The 14,720-nt window shown below is 47.6% G+C and overlaps 1 protein-coding gene across 1 annotated transcript in view; it reads left to right on the forward strand.

Moving 5' to 3' along the window:
- Positions 1 to 14,720, forward strand: part of LMCD1 (LIM and cysteine rich domains 1) — a 376,850-nt gene that overhangs the window by 160,705 nt on the left and 201,425 nt on the right. The gene's annotated exons all lie outside the window — the stretch shown is intronic.

Here is a 14,720-nt window from a genome sequence, read left to right on the forward strand (position 1 = left end):
CTCTGCACAGATCTGTAACTGACTCTGTATAAATACGTAGATCATAATGTATTTTGATAACTGATTGTGCATTAATATGTAGACTCTAATGTATTCGGTAAGACTATTCACTTTTTATTTTGTCGCATTGCAGCGTGGATAAAGTCACTTTAGGACGAAACATGTGTCAAGTGTTCATCTTTCTCGTCTGTTAATCTTTTTCACCTGTACCATCATCACATCTCTTGAAGAATGATACATGCAATTTAACTGTTCAATCACAAAGCATAGACACACTTTTTAATAACTTGTGTTATTACGCTTGGATTTATTTTGGTATGTACTCCAACCTTTCTTATATTTCTTTTTATTAAACAATTCGACCAATTACAGTAATATGAGCACATACAGGCTGTCACTTCCAATACAGAGGCAAAACCACTTTAGCAAAATAAATACCCAATATTATATACAACTGATCAGGGAATTTCAGGAGCCTCCATATCAACCTGCCTACTTAGTGGTGGACAGATGTCGCCTCTATACCCGTTCCACGCTCCCCAGATCTTACTCCATTTCCCGGGGCATCCCCTTGCTACGAAGACCGACTTCTCTCTAAACATGCAGCAGTCTAGGTCTTCTTTCCACTTCCCCATATGGGGTGGCTCCCCACAATTGTGCAATGTTCCGCTTCGCTATCATAAAAGCAAGTGTCGCCCACTGCGTAGTGTACGTGTTGAGATCTGTGGGTTCCCAAACATTCCATATACATCTGCGAGCCTCCGGCCTCAGATTTACCCCAGTACAGACCGTAATTCTTCATGAATATCTGCCCAATACTGTTGTGTCTGTCTACAGCTCCAAAGTATGTGCATAAATGGGGCCAGTCAGAGGGGATCTGCGTGGCTTCGCATACAGCGCTCTATTGTAATCCCCACCTGGGAGTATCCATCTATCTATTGTGTATCCGGGATCATCCGGTCGCCCATAGACCCCGTGATTGATCGCTGCCAACTGAGACGCCCAGTAATACTTCCTTATATCTGGTAAACTAATCCCCCCATCGTACCAATTAAGCGTAAGTTTGGCGAGTGCCATATGCGGCCTCCCGTCCCACAGTAGCTGCCTCTGGAGACCCTCGACATCCTTGAAGTAGGAGGCAGGCACCGGGTCCATCGTGTTTTGGAGCGCATAGAGAAAGCGTGGGAGCTCCATCATCTTAAACAGGGCTGCCCTTCCCAACAGAGACAGAGGGAGAGCTCTCCAGTGTGCAACATCGCTCTTGAGCCTTTGCAAAGGTGGAACCAGATTCCTCGCATACCGGAGAGCAGGATCAAGGGTTATATATATCCCAAGATAACGGAACCCATCTACAGCCACTCGAACCGGGCAACCCCAGAGAATCGCCGACGGTTCCCCTCTCACAACAAACACGACTGACTTAAACCAGTTCACAGTGAATCCCCAATACCTCCTGTAAATTGCCAGTATGTCCAAGAGACAAATCAACGATTCCCTGGGGTTCGTAAGATACAATAATACATCGTCCGCATACAAGGACACCATATCTTCCCAGCCGGAGCCCATCTCATACCCCGGATAGACAGGTCCTGCCGTATCCAAGCAGCCAGCGGCTCTACCGCCAAGGCAAACAACAGCGGGGACAACGGGCATCCCTGCTGGGTACCCCTACTAAGGGAGAAATCGGGGACTTGCCGTTGTTAACTACCACTCGTGCTATCGGATCATAGTATAAAAGATGGATCCACCCACAGTATTCTTCCTCGAAGCCCAGCTTGGCTAAGACTGCGAATAAGTATGGCCATTCCACCATGTTGAAGGCCATCGTAGCATCTAAAGACACTAATACTGCCGGATCCGTTATTGTAGAAGCTCTCCCCAACACCCCATGAAGTCGCAGCAGGTTAATGGCTGTATTTCGGTGAGGCATGAACCCCGACTGGTCGGAGTGAATCAGTGAGGCAATCACTTTAACCAGTCGTGTCGCCAATAGCTTAGCGAGGACCTTAGGCTCCACGTTCAACAATGATATCGGCCGATATGAAGCGCAGCTCATCTTGGGCTTACCCTCTTTGTGTATCACCACTATATTCACCACTCCCTGGTCATACAGCACCTGCCCCTTCTCCCTGCTTTCTAACAACATAGACCGGAAATAAGGGGCCAACTTGTTGGAATTTAGTTTGTAGAGCTCGAAAGGGATCACGCTTGCCCCCGCTGCCTTGCCCGAGTTGACGCCTCGGATCGCCTGCGCCACCTCATCAACGGTAATGGGGGAATCCAAATATACTCTATTTTCATCCGAGAGGGTGGGGAACTGTATATCTCTAAGCATCGCCTCATTTTCCATCTCCGTATGTTTGGCCTCTGTGGTATAGACGGAGCAATAGTGGCCCGCGAAAGTGTCTGCAATGGCCTGTGGGTCCGTGACCGGAACCAAATCCTGCCCTTCTATTACAGGTACCACTCGGGATGCCCACTCCCACCTGTCCAGCAATACTACCAACTGTCCCGCCTTATCCCCAAGTTCATAGAGCCTGCCCTGAACCTCCCTGCTCTGGGCCTTTGCCTATCTCTCGCAATACTTAGAAACTCGCCCTGCTTTGACCGAACCATATGAAGCCCTTCTGGGGTGTGCCCCCTAGCCAGTTCCTCCTCCGTCTTCAATACTTCTTCCTCTGCATTTTCGAGCTCAGCCACTCTCTCCTTCTTCTTCCCTGCTGTCGTGGACAACGCCTCTCCCCGGATCACTGACTTATAGGCTTCCCACACTATCTGGGCCGACTCCACCGTACCTACATTCTCTTGAAAATAAAGATCGGTGACTCTAATCAACTTGCCTCGCGTCTGGGGGTCTTGAAGATACCACGGGTTAATAGGAGCCACCCTGCCTACATTTACATAATCCCATTCCATATGAACCCACACAGGGGAGTGATCAGAAATCCCTCGCCCCAAATGGCGGATATCGCGTATCAGGTGGAACTGCGCTCCCGGGACCAGGATATAGTCAATTCTAGACATACTGTGGTGGCCTCCCGATACATGCATGTACTGCGTTTTCCCGGTGTTATGTTGCCGCCATCTGTCCACCAGCCCCAAAGTTTCAGCGAATTCTGGGAGCCATCTCAGAGCCAGCCTAAGTGCCCACGGAGGGTGCCGATCCTCCTCCCCAGACATAACAGAATTAAGGTCACCTCCCCACACCAGAATGCCCACCGGAGCGCGAGAAATATCGTACCAAAATCTTTGAAAGTATCCGTCTGTAAGCCAGGGGGAACATATATTGAAAAGAAAGTGGCCACCTTACCCTCCCAGAGACCGGTGACACCGACATACCTCCTCCGTCTGTCCGCCCATGCGTTTTGGATCATGAAGGGAAAGGAGTTCTTAATCAGTATGCCAACCCCCCTTGAACCCGATGTGAAGCCTGCATGAGACACCAGTCTAGAACCACCCCTGTGAAGCGCCATGCATCTATTTCCTACTAAATGAGTCTCCTGTAAAAGAATCACATCGGGGTATATCTCCTGATAAACTGACTGACCATGCCCCGCTTCAGCTTATCTCCCAGACTGTTCACATTCCAACTAAGCACCTTCACCCCTGATCTCTTCTGATTAGGTGACATCCCGCCCCCCAAAAGAGTGGCCAGCCCTACGACGTTATTCCACCTGGTCGAAAAAAACTAATATATAAAACATAACTCAAAAAACAAATGGACCCTTTCCTCCCTCCCCCCCACCCTGCACTCCTGTACACGGCGTTTGCCCATCCCCAACTAGCAGATTGCCTATCGCCCTAAACACAACAACTATATCTACTATGCTACTAAAGGCAGTAAAGTGGAGCGGGTTCGGCATGCCCGCCCCCGCCCCCCCAACACTTTCCAGAAAAACAAGCGGTTCCCCTCCGAGCCCCCATGTCCCATAACAGATCCAGTCTTCCGGAGAGCCAGGTGGCAGCCCAGAGGCTTCACTGTCTCCGATACCTGACAAGATTAAGACAATCCAGAAGAGTAAAAGTCAGCCTTATTCCTGTTCCGCATTTGCCTGTTCATCCGACCGGTCAGGGGTCCCTGAGGCATCAGGAGGAAGACTGTCCATCCAATCAGCCACAGTATCTGGGTTGTCGAAAACCAGGCCCTCCTGTTGGCCTCCACTCTCAAACGTGCTGGGAACATCATGGCGTACTTCAACCCCCTGTCTCTCAGTTTCTTCTTGACAGCCAAAAAGTTCTGTTGCTGCTTCTGGACCGCCTGCGTGAAATCTGGGAAAAAGGAAAGGTCGGCATTCTCATAATGTATGGGGCCCCCATACTTGCTTCTTGCAGGATAGCTTCTCTATCCCTAAAGTTCAGGACCCTGGCGATCATGGGACGCGGTGGGGTCCCAGGTCTCGGCCTCCCCCCCGGGACCCAGTGAGCGCGTTCAATGGTGAAAAAGTTACTTAGTCCTTTGGGTTGGAGATGTTTAAAGACAAGGTCCTCCCCAAACAAATCCGGGGACGGGCCTTCCGACTTCTCAGGTACCCACTGGATACGGACGTTGTTTCGCCGGGCCCTTCCTTCATATTCGTCCAGCTTGTGTTCCGCCAGTTCATGGGAGGATTTGAGCTCGCACATGTCGTGTTGCAGCTGCGCCACATCGTCCACCAGACTGGCTGTTTTGATATCCAGCGACTTGACCTACTCATTAACCTTGGTGAGGTCCGCTTTTATTAAATTGACTTCAATGGACACCGTGTCCAGCTTAGTGTCCAACGTCAGCATTTGCGGTCCCAGGGAGGATTTAACACCGTCTATAGCTGCCATAACATCATGCAGCGTGATTTCTACCCCCGGGTCCGAGGGGCCCCCGGCGGAAACAGCGGAGGGCCCTGAGCCAGACGGTGAACCCTTCGGAAACGTATAGCGGTCCAACTTATTCAATTGTACTAGTGTCGAGGCCCTCGGACCCCTGGAGGAATGACTCTCTCCATCCTGCTTGGACGCCATCTCGCATGCAGCTCACCTCCCGTACCGACCTCTGATCCAGAGAATCAACGCAGGGAATCCCTCACCTCAGGCTCTTTGGCGCGACTGCCCCCTCACTAGGAACATCAAGCATGTATCTCGCCGGGGAGGGGCCCTCAATCGACCACTGCTCCAGCCCAGGTCAGCCGTAACTGGCTCCAACTCACTCCTTGCTGCCAGCGTTTTCCACCAGGACCACTTCACTTCTCGGTGCCAGAATCACCACCACTCCCATGGCCGCACTTCGGGTGGGGAACGCACTCCCCCCAGTCCCCCGACCACATCCGCATCTGCTCTCACCCGTGGGCATGGACATCAATGCTTCAGGCTTCGTAGGGGCAATATACCTCAGGCCGCAACACTCAGGCTGCTCCCTCCGCCTCGCCATGCTCCCTTCCGCAGATGGATAACTTAAAGTCACTGAGGAAGAAAAAACGGTGGGGGCACAGCGCAACCCTGACCCCCCACTCACCCCTGACTGAGGCAAAGATGTCCCGCGACCGCCTCTGCTGTTCTCAGGAGGCCCGCAAGTCCCAAGGCTCCCCTAGCGCCCCAACTCGTTGTGCAAAGGGGGGGGATCGCCGCACCCCTCAAACACCCCCTAGTCCCGTTAATGTTCTTTCGCGGCCGCTGCCGCTCTCAACTCCCCCACGTTAAGGACCCGACCGGCAGCTTCCGGTATGGGTTCCCATTGTTGACGCACTCGGGAGCGGCCGCCACACAGACTTCAGTCCCCGGTCTCCGGCCCAGAACCGCTACGGTCATATCTCCGGTTCCCGGTCTCGTGGGAACTCCGGAGTTGGCCCCAGTCGCTCCGCCTGACCTCCGGTGACGATTTCAGGGCTCGGAGGGCAGGGTTACATGCAGGATATTGGGGCTGGCAGACGGACGAGGGCAGAGCCGAGAGCTCACGTGGCCATCTTCAGCCACGTAGCTCCTCCCACTCCAACCTTTCTTGTATCCTTCACTGTGGTGGGTTCCCAACTCTTGTTGATCATATGCAGGACCTTTGGTATCTGGACATCTTTAGGATTGTATTGCTTGATACCTCTAGGACCATAATGGTTCTAATTATAACCATGGTGTGGATAATTCAACGCTCCTTCTTGTTGATGATAGAAGGGCAATCTTATTGAAATTGTAAAATACTCCTCACACACTGAAACCTGATTCAGTGTCATGCTTCATCATTGGGGTCTTTCCGTCCCTCTACTGGGCGGGGCCTGCTACGACCTACGTAGACGCGGGAGCACTTATAATCGTGATGGGAGTTATGTGTAGTGCATAGGAACGTAGGGTCATGAAAAAAAAAGTGTGATTTCTTTTTTAAAAATTCCCTGCCTAGTGGAAAAAAATAATTGTATTGCCTTACCTAGCTGGAAATAGTAACAAGCATTTGCATAGCCAATAGATCTCGCCTTTGGGACCTTATAAGTGTTTAGTTATCCAGCACAATATCCTTGGTGCAACAACATCAAGTGTTGCATGACTAAAAACTTATAAGGTCCCAAAGGCAAGACCTGTTGGCTATGCAAATGCTTGTTTTTTTTTAGGTACAGTTAGACTGACTCCTCTCTCTCTCTTGACATTCAAGGATAGCTGGTGACTGGACTGTGCTAGCCACCCTCAGGGACTTGTAGTTCTGATTGTTCAATTGTTTTAATAAAAATATGGAATGGAAAGCTGATCACGCGTGGACCAGGGAAACATAATAGTCGTGCCTTAATCACTTAAATTCAATCAGCTCTGACTCTAGATGTGATGCTCCATTAGCACATAATTCTAGGGCCTCCATCCCAGAGGTTCTCGGGGACAGAGATCCGGTTGAGCTGAGGAACATGCCACGAGGGATGAGCAGTTTACTGGATTTTACACAACTTTAAAGTGAATGAGCTCTGAGCCCTTCTTCCAAAGACTGGCCTTGTTGCCATGGTTCCATGAACAAGGTCTCCTCCACGAGCTGGCAGGGGGTGTGGTCTGCATTGGCAGTAACGTGTCCTTGAAAGTGGTCCATGCTCGTCTCGGTGCCATGTTGTTTGTGGGCAGAGCGGCCTGGAATAGGGCAGGCTCAACTCTCTCCGCTCCAGCCCCCCGCTTCCGGTCCGGTACTGGTGAAACACCTCCACAGCAGCGATGGCGGACGAGGCTTTACTGAGGGAGTGGGCCGAGTCTCCTGCCGTGAGTGCCCCTGTCCCTCTGCCTCGCCGGCCTGGTGACGCAGGAGCCGTTCCTGCAGCGCTCCCTGCTGAGCACGACCAGATCGTGGCCATCATCGTTGTGACGTTCGACCCCCGGACAGGTAAGAGGAGATTGGAACCTGGAGGCAATACACAACTGAAGAGGGATCGTGAGTTCCCCGCGAGAATGGGAAGGAGCCGGTAGAAGGGTGCACTAGTTGTCCTCGAGGTGGAGTAGTGGGGAAGAGCAGAAGGGATGCAATGGAGACATAGGAGGGGACTGCGAGGCCATGGGATAAGCACAGGTGGAGAGTCCCCCTCGCCCGCCACGAAAGGGCAGTGCAACAGTGGGGGGCGGAGGGAATCCGAGTAGGTGACATGGGGTTCCCGGACTCCTAGAAAAGATCGTGAAACCCTAGGTAATCACTTCTGGACAGAAGAGGGAGGGGGCTGGCAGTGGAATGACCGGGAGGATGAGGGGGATCCGCACGTTATGTGTAGGTGAGCAGTAGAAAATGCATAGTTAAAGTTGAGGAGAGGTAGCTAAAGTGATGGCAAAGAGGAATCTCACAAAACGTCCTCGATATATTAGATAAGCAGCACAGCCAGCCCCAGGTCACAGCAGCTCACATCGGTCACGATTACAGTGACACCCTTGCCTGCCTGAGTTTGTTCTGACCGTTGTTTGCACCACTGTGCATTTAATGATGTGGAAAGAGGTGGTGCCGTTTGTACATGATACTGTGTGCTGCGCTATTACGTTATATTTCTGTTTCTAAGGGTCTTGTTCTTTTTGGCGGGTTTATGCATGAGTAAAAGTAACAAGCGCGTGCGCGCCTCGTGTTAAAAGTTTTATTTTAAAAAGTGTCGGGAAAAGTGAAAGCGTTTCCCTTGCGGAAGCGAGCAACACCAGGAGCGATAATTGCTAGCATATGGCGCCAAAGCTCGCTCCCTCGAGGGAATCGCCAAACGTGCACGCATTGCCATTGTAAGCAATGCAACGCGTGCACATTTTTAGGGCGAAAAGCCAACAGATTCCAAAAGGTATTTTTCCTAAGCAGCGCATGCGCGCTGCGTAGGCGAGACCTAAAAATGGGGAGGTATAGATGGTGTACTGTAATGAGTCACTTTCTACGAGGTCGACATGTTTCAGAAGTCATCCCCCTGGCTTACTTCCTCAGGACGAAGAACGATCCCTGCATCACTGTTGTGAGTGAAATAATATTTTAGTAGTACATATGCCTGCTGGTCTTTAGTACTAATCCATTATGCCTTAAAGTGGCATTCAAGTGAATACGATTAGTATTCTTGTCAAGTCTCTACAAGGAAAAAGACACATGGGATAAACAACATTTTTCATTATTTATCACGCATTGTATTCACATCACCATCATGTGGGAAGTATTGTGGTAAATACCACTGTGATATATTTCTCTTACTCATCAGACACATTATATTCATGCCTCCAGTGGGGGCCAATATTGAAATTCACTCGCTCACAAGATTAACAAACACTTCTCATAGCTGTGCTTGTTGTTTCTTTTGTATGACCTGAATTGCACATTTACTTACGTCTCATACACATATTATTTTGGGCTCTAGAATGCTTCCTATCTCCCCCATTGCGTTGTCTATGTCGTAAAATTTGCATACACACAAGCGTTCACTCAAATACATTTATACTCTCATACGTCCAAAAACGTGTTATTGCGATAAAACGGTATGCATACATCCGTTTAGTGACGTTGTTGCACCATGAGCGGAAGGGGAGAGGCGCCTGTATTTAGACACTGTGGGGTAACGTATACCGGTCTTACAACTATCCCGTTGTTGTAGTATAGCTTAGACTGTCATTGTCAGCGGGGCGGCTGTTTTTAAGACTTGCCATCATCTTATTCACATGCTGGAGGCTGCTCTTTCACCCAGGAATTACCTTCCTGTGGCCCGCCGGAACGTAATCTAGACGTTCGGAGCCCCGCTTTTAACTTTTCTGCCTGTTGTTGTAGTATAACTTAGTTGTGGCATACAAGGGACCCTTGTTCTCTGTGCCTGCATGGAAGAAAGGAAGGAAGACAAGCTCTTTTTCATCAAAGGTTTGCCAACGTATGCCATGACTTTGTATTGAAGTGTTGTTCTTGAATCTCTGCCACAAATGGAATTATTCCTCTAAAGGCACGTAAGAGACTACGGAATCATACTTACAGACAAAGGATTGAAGGTATGAAAATTTGAAGACGCGGGGGACTCGCCAATTTTATTTGCTTTGTACATCGACCCACTGGTTAGGAAGATTTTAGGCTGTGAGCATATTAATCATGTGGTGTGCAATGGGTTTAAAACCAAGCTTATGGCATATGCAGATGATCTTGCAGTAACAACGCCAGACCCGGAGCAGGCTAAGGCGGCCCTTGTAGAGATCACCTCGGAATTTGGTCAATATTCAGGATACCATCTCAATGAATTGAAAACCCAGATAATCTGTTTGAACAATATCCAAAAGAAGGATGGCAGATATTTGGATTCAGCAGTTTATTTGGGGGTTAGGATCAACTCCAAGGTAGATTCAATTTCATCTGGCAATACGGCAAAATTAGACGGTCTATGAAATATCTTTCACTACCATTGGACAATGTTGAGCTGTCTTTTTAGCCAGATGGCTATTTTATTAGATGGCATTCCAAATACATCTGTCCATCCATTAGGGGTAAAATACTCACCCTCCATCTTTGAGTTGCTATTAGGCAAAGAAACCACCGGTGTATTTTTACGTAAAACTGATAAACATTATTATAATAAAAAAGGATATAAGGTATTGGAAAGTGCTTGGCGGGTTTGGAATGGTATTCAGAAGCTTCTGGCAATTCCGAAAATTAATTATTATACCGCACTTTGAAATTCTAGCCGGTTTCCCTATTTGAGTATGGATAGCCTTTGGAGATTGTGGGAAGGACAAGGAATCAGAAGAGTGGGAGACTTGTATGTTGGTGATAGGATGCTGAGTTTTAATGAAATTCAGAAGAAATATCAAATCCCCGCTTCACAAGGATTTAAATTTCTACAGCTGCATCAAACACTATCTAGGATTAGACCACCCATCACTCCAGGGGGTAAAAACACAGTGGTGGAATATATTGTAGTTGGGGGGCCCAAAATCAAAATCAATCCCATCTATAAAGTCCTAATCTCAACCTTCCAGGACGATATTGATGAAATGGAATCAGCTTGGATGGTCAAACTAGGGGATCCGGTTATCGATCTAGAAAAGGTGCTGAATTTGGCTGGGAAATGGTTCCGCTCTACGAATTTGAGAGCACAGCGTTGTAAAACGGTATTCAACCTATTTTACCTCGGCTAAGCTATTTCGGTGGGGTAAGAGGGAAGATTATAAATGTCCTAGATGTTCTGAGGGGGCAGCAGATCTAGCCCATATGTTTTATTTCTGTCAAAAGCTATCAGAGATCCGTATTAATATTCAGAAATTTTGGGAGGGGCTGCTAGGTATAGAGATCATCCTATCCCCTACCCTAATGATTCTCGGCATTACAGCAAATTAAATCTGAATAAGGATGAAGAAGCGTTCGTTTTTGTCTCTGTGGCTATCCTCCGGATTATTCTGGCAGCAGGTTGGAAGGATATTGCGGCCCTGTCCTTCCAGATGTGGCTCTCTTGCCTGTTAGGGATTCATAATATTGAGACAGCCCTCTACAGGGGAAGAGGCAGGAGAACAAGAGAATTAGGATTAAAACTATGCGCCCCGCTAAAAACCTGGAGAGACTCTTGCCTATAACATGAAATTAGGTTTTAGGAGGTCTTAATTGATTCTTTTTATTTTTTACACCTATGACCGGAATGAACTGTCCTATTGCTAATCTGAGATATGATTTTATGTAACACCTGAGATATGATTTTATGTATATCTGTTTTATCTTTATTCAGTGCATCTGAAATATTTAATGATTTGATACATGTATAGTGGTTTTATGATTATTGTATACTGTATTTAATGGTCTGTACCAGGTACTTACAAAAATTCAATAAAATATATACCAGAATACCAGATACAAATTAAATCAGGTGGTGACCATACGATATTTGCATATGATTAATACCGTCTTGCAGTCGAAATGCGTAACGCTACTACTCCTGCCACATTAAAGAACTTTTGCAACTACAGCCCAGTGGTTGGGCCTGATTACACATTCCAGGAGATGGAGTGTGTTTTTTTCGTTTGGAAAATATATATATCCATACTAATATTATTAAGAGAGAGCCCAAACCTTTGAGGTGGGTAATCTCAGTAACCACAGCACCAATCACAACACCCAATACAGCGTTGGAAAGGGCAGTTGCAGCAGAAGGACCTTGGCTATGCAGACGGCCACCATATATATTTTTTTTTTGCAGAGTTTTATGTAGCGCGAACTTGACCCGAACTGAATCAGGTATCAGCGCTCTTTAAATAGCACCAGTTACATTACATGAGGACACACATTCATTTTTGTTAGGCACGGGGAGATTAAGTGATTTTCCCAGAATCACAGGATGTTTGGCGTCGTTACCAAGACTCAAACCCAGATCCCGAGATCCGAGGTCGAGTGTCTTAGCCGTTAGGCCAACTCCTCTATACATTTAAAAGGCAAAAGAACCGTGCCAGCAAAGTAGTCCCTTGTGGGCGTGTCTGCGTTGTGCTGTGGGCGTGGGCTGGGGGCGTGACTAACGCTGGGGGCCTGTGGAACGGCCATCACATCGTGGGCTGTGGACGTTTGCTGGGGGCGTGACAAACGCTGGGGGCGTGACATACGCGGGGCGTTTGTCCGGCCTTCATGCCATGTGAACGCAATAGCGCCGAATCAAGGGGCACGCTAAGGGCGTGTGCTACGTTCCGCCCTCCATGCCATGTGGGTCGTACATTAATCAGAAGATCATCTGCTGTAGCCGTGTGCTGGGGCGTGACAAACGCGTTCACCTGCAGGCCTGGTAAGTAACGTTACTGCATCCTTTCCTGCACGCTGTTAATGAACTCTCTCATTCAACGAAATTACACGCGCCTGCTACCATCAACCAGGGCTCTAGCCGGGCTCAGGCGGCGGATCAGTACACTAATTACACGCGCCTGATAACATCAACCAGGGCTGCAGCTAGGCCTCAAGCGGGGGAACACGCGCCTGCTAACATCAAACAGGCCTGCATCTGGGTCTCAAGCGGGGGAACACGCAAATGAGCGTTTCTGCGGGGACAATTACTGCAGCCTCTCCTACTCGCTGTCACTCAACTCTCTCAATAAACGGATGTACCTGCGGCTGATAACTCTCTCATTCAACAACATTACACGCGCCTGCCAACATCAACCAGGGCTGTAGCCGGGCTGAGATTTTGGTCCAGTTTGCCTGGAGTGACAGAGAAAAAGCACTCAAAGAGATAGAGACACTGGAGGAACAACTAAAAAAGAACACTGACTTGGACCTCCAAAATGAGTTAAGGGAAGAAATGAGAAAAACGCTTGTCAAAATATGAGATAAAAATCAAACATCGCAAGCAAGAAAAATTCGATCGGGACGAAAGGGATTATGCGATGGGGCGCATTTTAACCTTCGCGAAAAAATTCGACCAACCACGCAAGGAAATAATGAAGAAGAATCAGATAACAACTAAAGAGAACGCGCAAAGAGTGGAGACCTCGGAGTCTGAAGTGACCGAAAATGAACAATCTGAAGACGATGCCCCGGAATTACCAGGAAGAAGGCATAAAACTCCTTTTCAACAGGAGTTCAATATCATAAGGCAATCCTGGCTAAGGGGCGGAAAGAACAAACCCCCAGAGGCAGAAGAAAAACCAGGAGGGGCGGCAGGAAGAGGAAGGGCAAAAACCAACTTGCCCAGCAGGGTCACTCGCAGTAAGAGGGGAGGACGATGGTAACTGATGATGAACAACTAACAATCATCAACCTTTCACCCAAGATTTTGACTTATACTGAGGAATCCGTATTGAGACTTGGATTAAGCTTTTGTCCTCAGAATAGGATGGAATACACGCAGACCAGGATAGACTTATTTAAATTCTCGCGTAAACTTAAGCTCCACAAATTTTTCAAATTGAAACCATCTGCAAAAGAAGCTAGACTACTGAAAACAAAAGGGAATGACACTGATCTCTTACCAGTCAATGAACTAACAACTTTAGAAGTTCTTGAAGGTTTACGTCAAGAGAAAGATCTAGAAACCTCAACAAGTTTGAGTCAACGAGTAAGACAAGTGGATGTGGAACAACAAGCACCCATCAGCGGCTTTAAGCCAACTTCTCAGTTCCTCCCACAAATGCCATTTGACGCTATTGACACTTTCAGCGAGGCAGTAACCAAGGAATTGTTGAAATTCAGAGCAAATCCTACTCGTCCAAATAAACCTAATAATTTGACTAAATCACAGTTGGATGCCATCAAAAACCTAGAGAAAGATGATTCTGTGATTTTTAAGCCCTCTGACAAAGGGGGCAATATCGTGATCATGTCCCGGGAACAATATATAGAGGAGGCTTATCGACAATTAAGGAACCGTGAATGTTATGAAACAACAACGAGTAATGCTTATCAGGAAAGCATTAAAAAATTCAATGAGCTTATCAACAAATGGTTTGGAAAACGGATGTTGGACAGTGATGAACATCTATTTCTTCGAACTACGAACCCTGTTCTGCCAACTTTTTGTCACCTTCCCAAGGTGCATAAAGATCGACTAAGACCACCAGGGAGACCAATTGTCTCCTCAATGGGTAGTTTGACTGAAAACTTGTCGAAATTTCTAGACCATTATTTGTTTCAAGCTGTATTGAGATTGAAATCTTACATCAAAGATACAACTGATTTCATAAATCATATTGAATCTATAGCCTGGCAACCATCCTATTGTCTACTAGCATTGGACATCACTAGTCTCTACACGAGTATTGATCACCGACAGGGTCTTTTTGCCATGGAGTATTTTTGGAAGAAAATACCGTTAAAGTTTGCCATCCATAACACAATGCTGTTGGAATTTGCAGAGTTTTGTCTGTTTAACAACATTTTGTCTTTCAGGGGGAATTATTCAGACAAACCTCGGGGACCGCGATGGGCACCTGCTTCGCCCCCAGCTATGCGAACTTGTTCGTTGGCTGGTGGGAGGAGCAGGTGGCCTGGTCTCCAGCCAACAAAAAATGGTCTGATAAAATTGTGTCTTGGAGCAGGTATGTAGATGACCTAATATGGAATGGTAGTGAAAGTGAGGCTGCCGATTATGTACATCACTTAAATGATAACACATTTAATCTACACTTTAGTGGCGAGATTAGTTCGGTGGCAGCAAACTATCTAGATCTCAAAGTGGAGATAGTTGACGGCAGAATCAATACTGCACTCTTCAGGAAACCGACCGCTGGCAACAGCACGCTTCATGCGTCAAGTGGTCATCCTAAGAAATTAGTGAACAGCATCCCCTATGGGGAATTTCTTAGACTTAAACGTAACTGCTCCAGAGAAATGGACTTTGAACTAG

Source organism: Lissotriton helveticus, chromosome 9, assembly GCF_964261635.1.
Source record: "Lissotriton helveticus chromosome 9, aLisHel1.1, whole genome shotgun sequence".
Classification (NCBI taxonomy): Eukaryota; Metazoa; Chordata; class Amphibia; order Caudata; family Salamandridae; genus Lissotriton; species Lissotriton helveticus.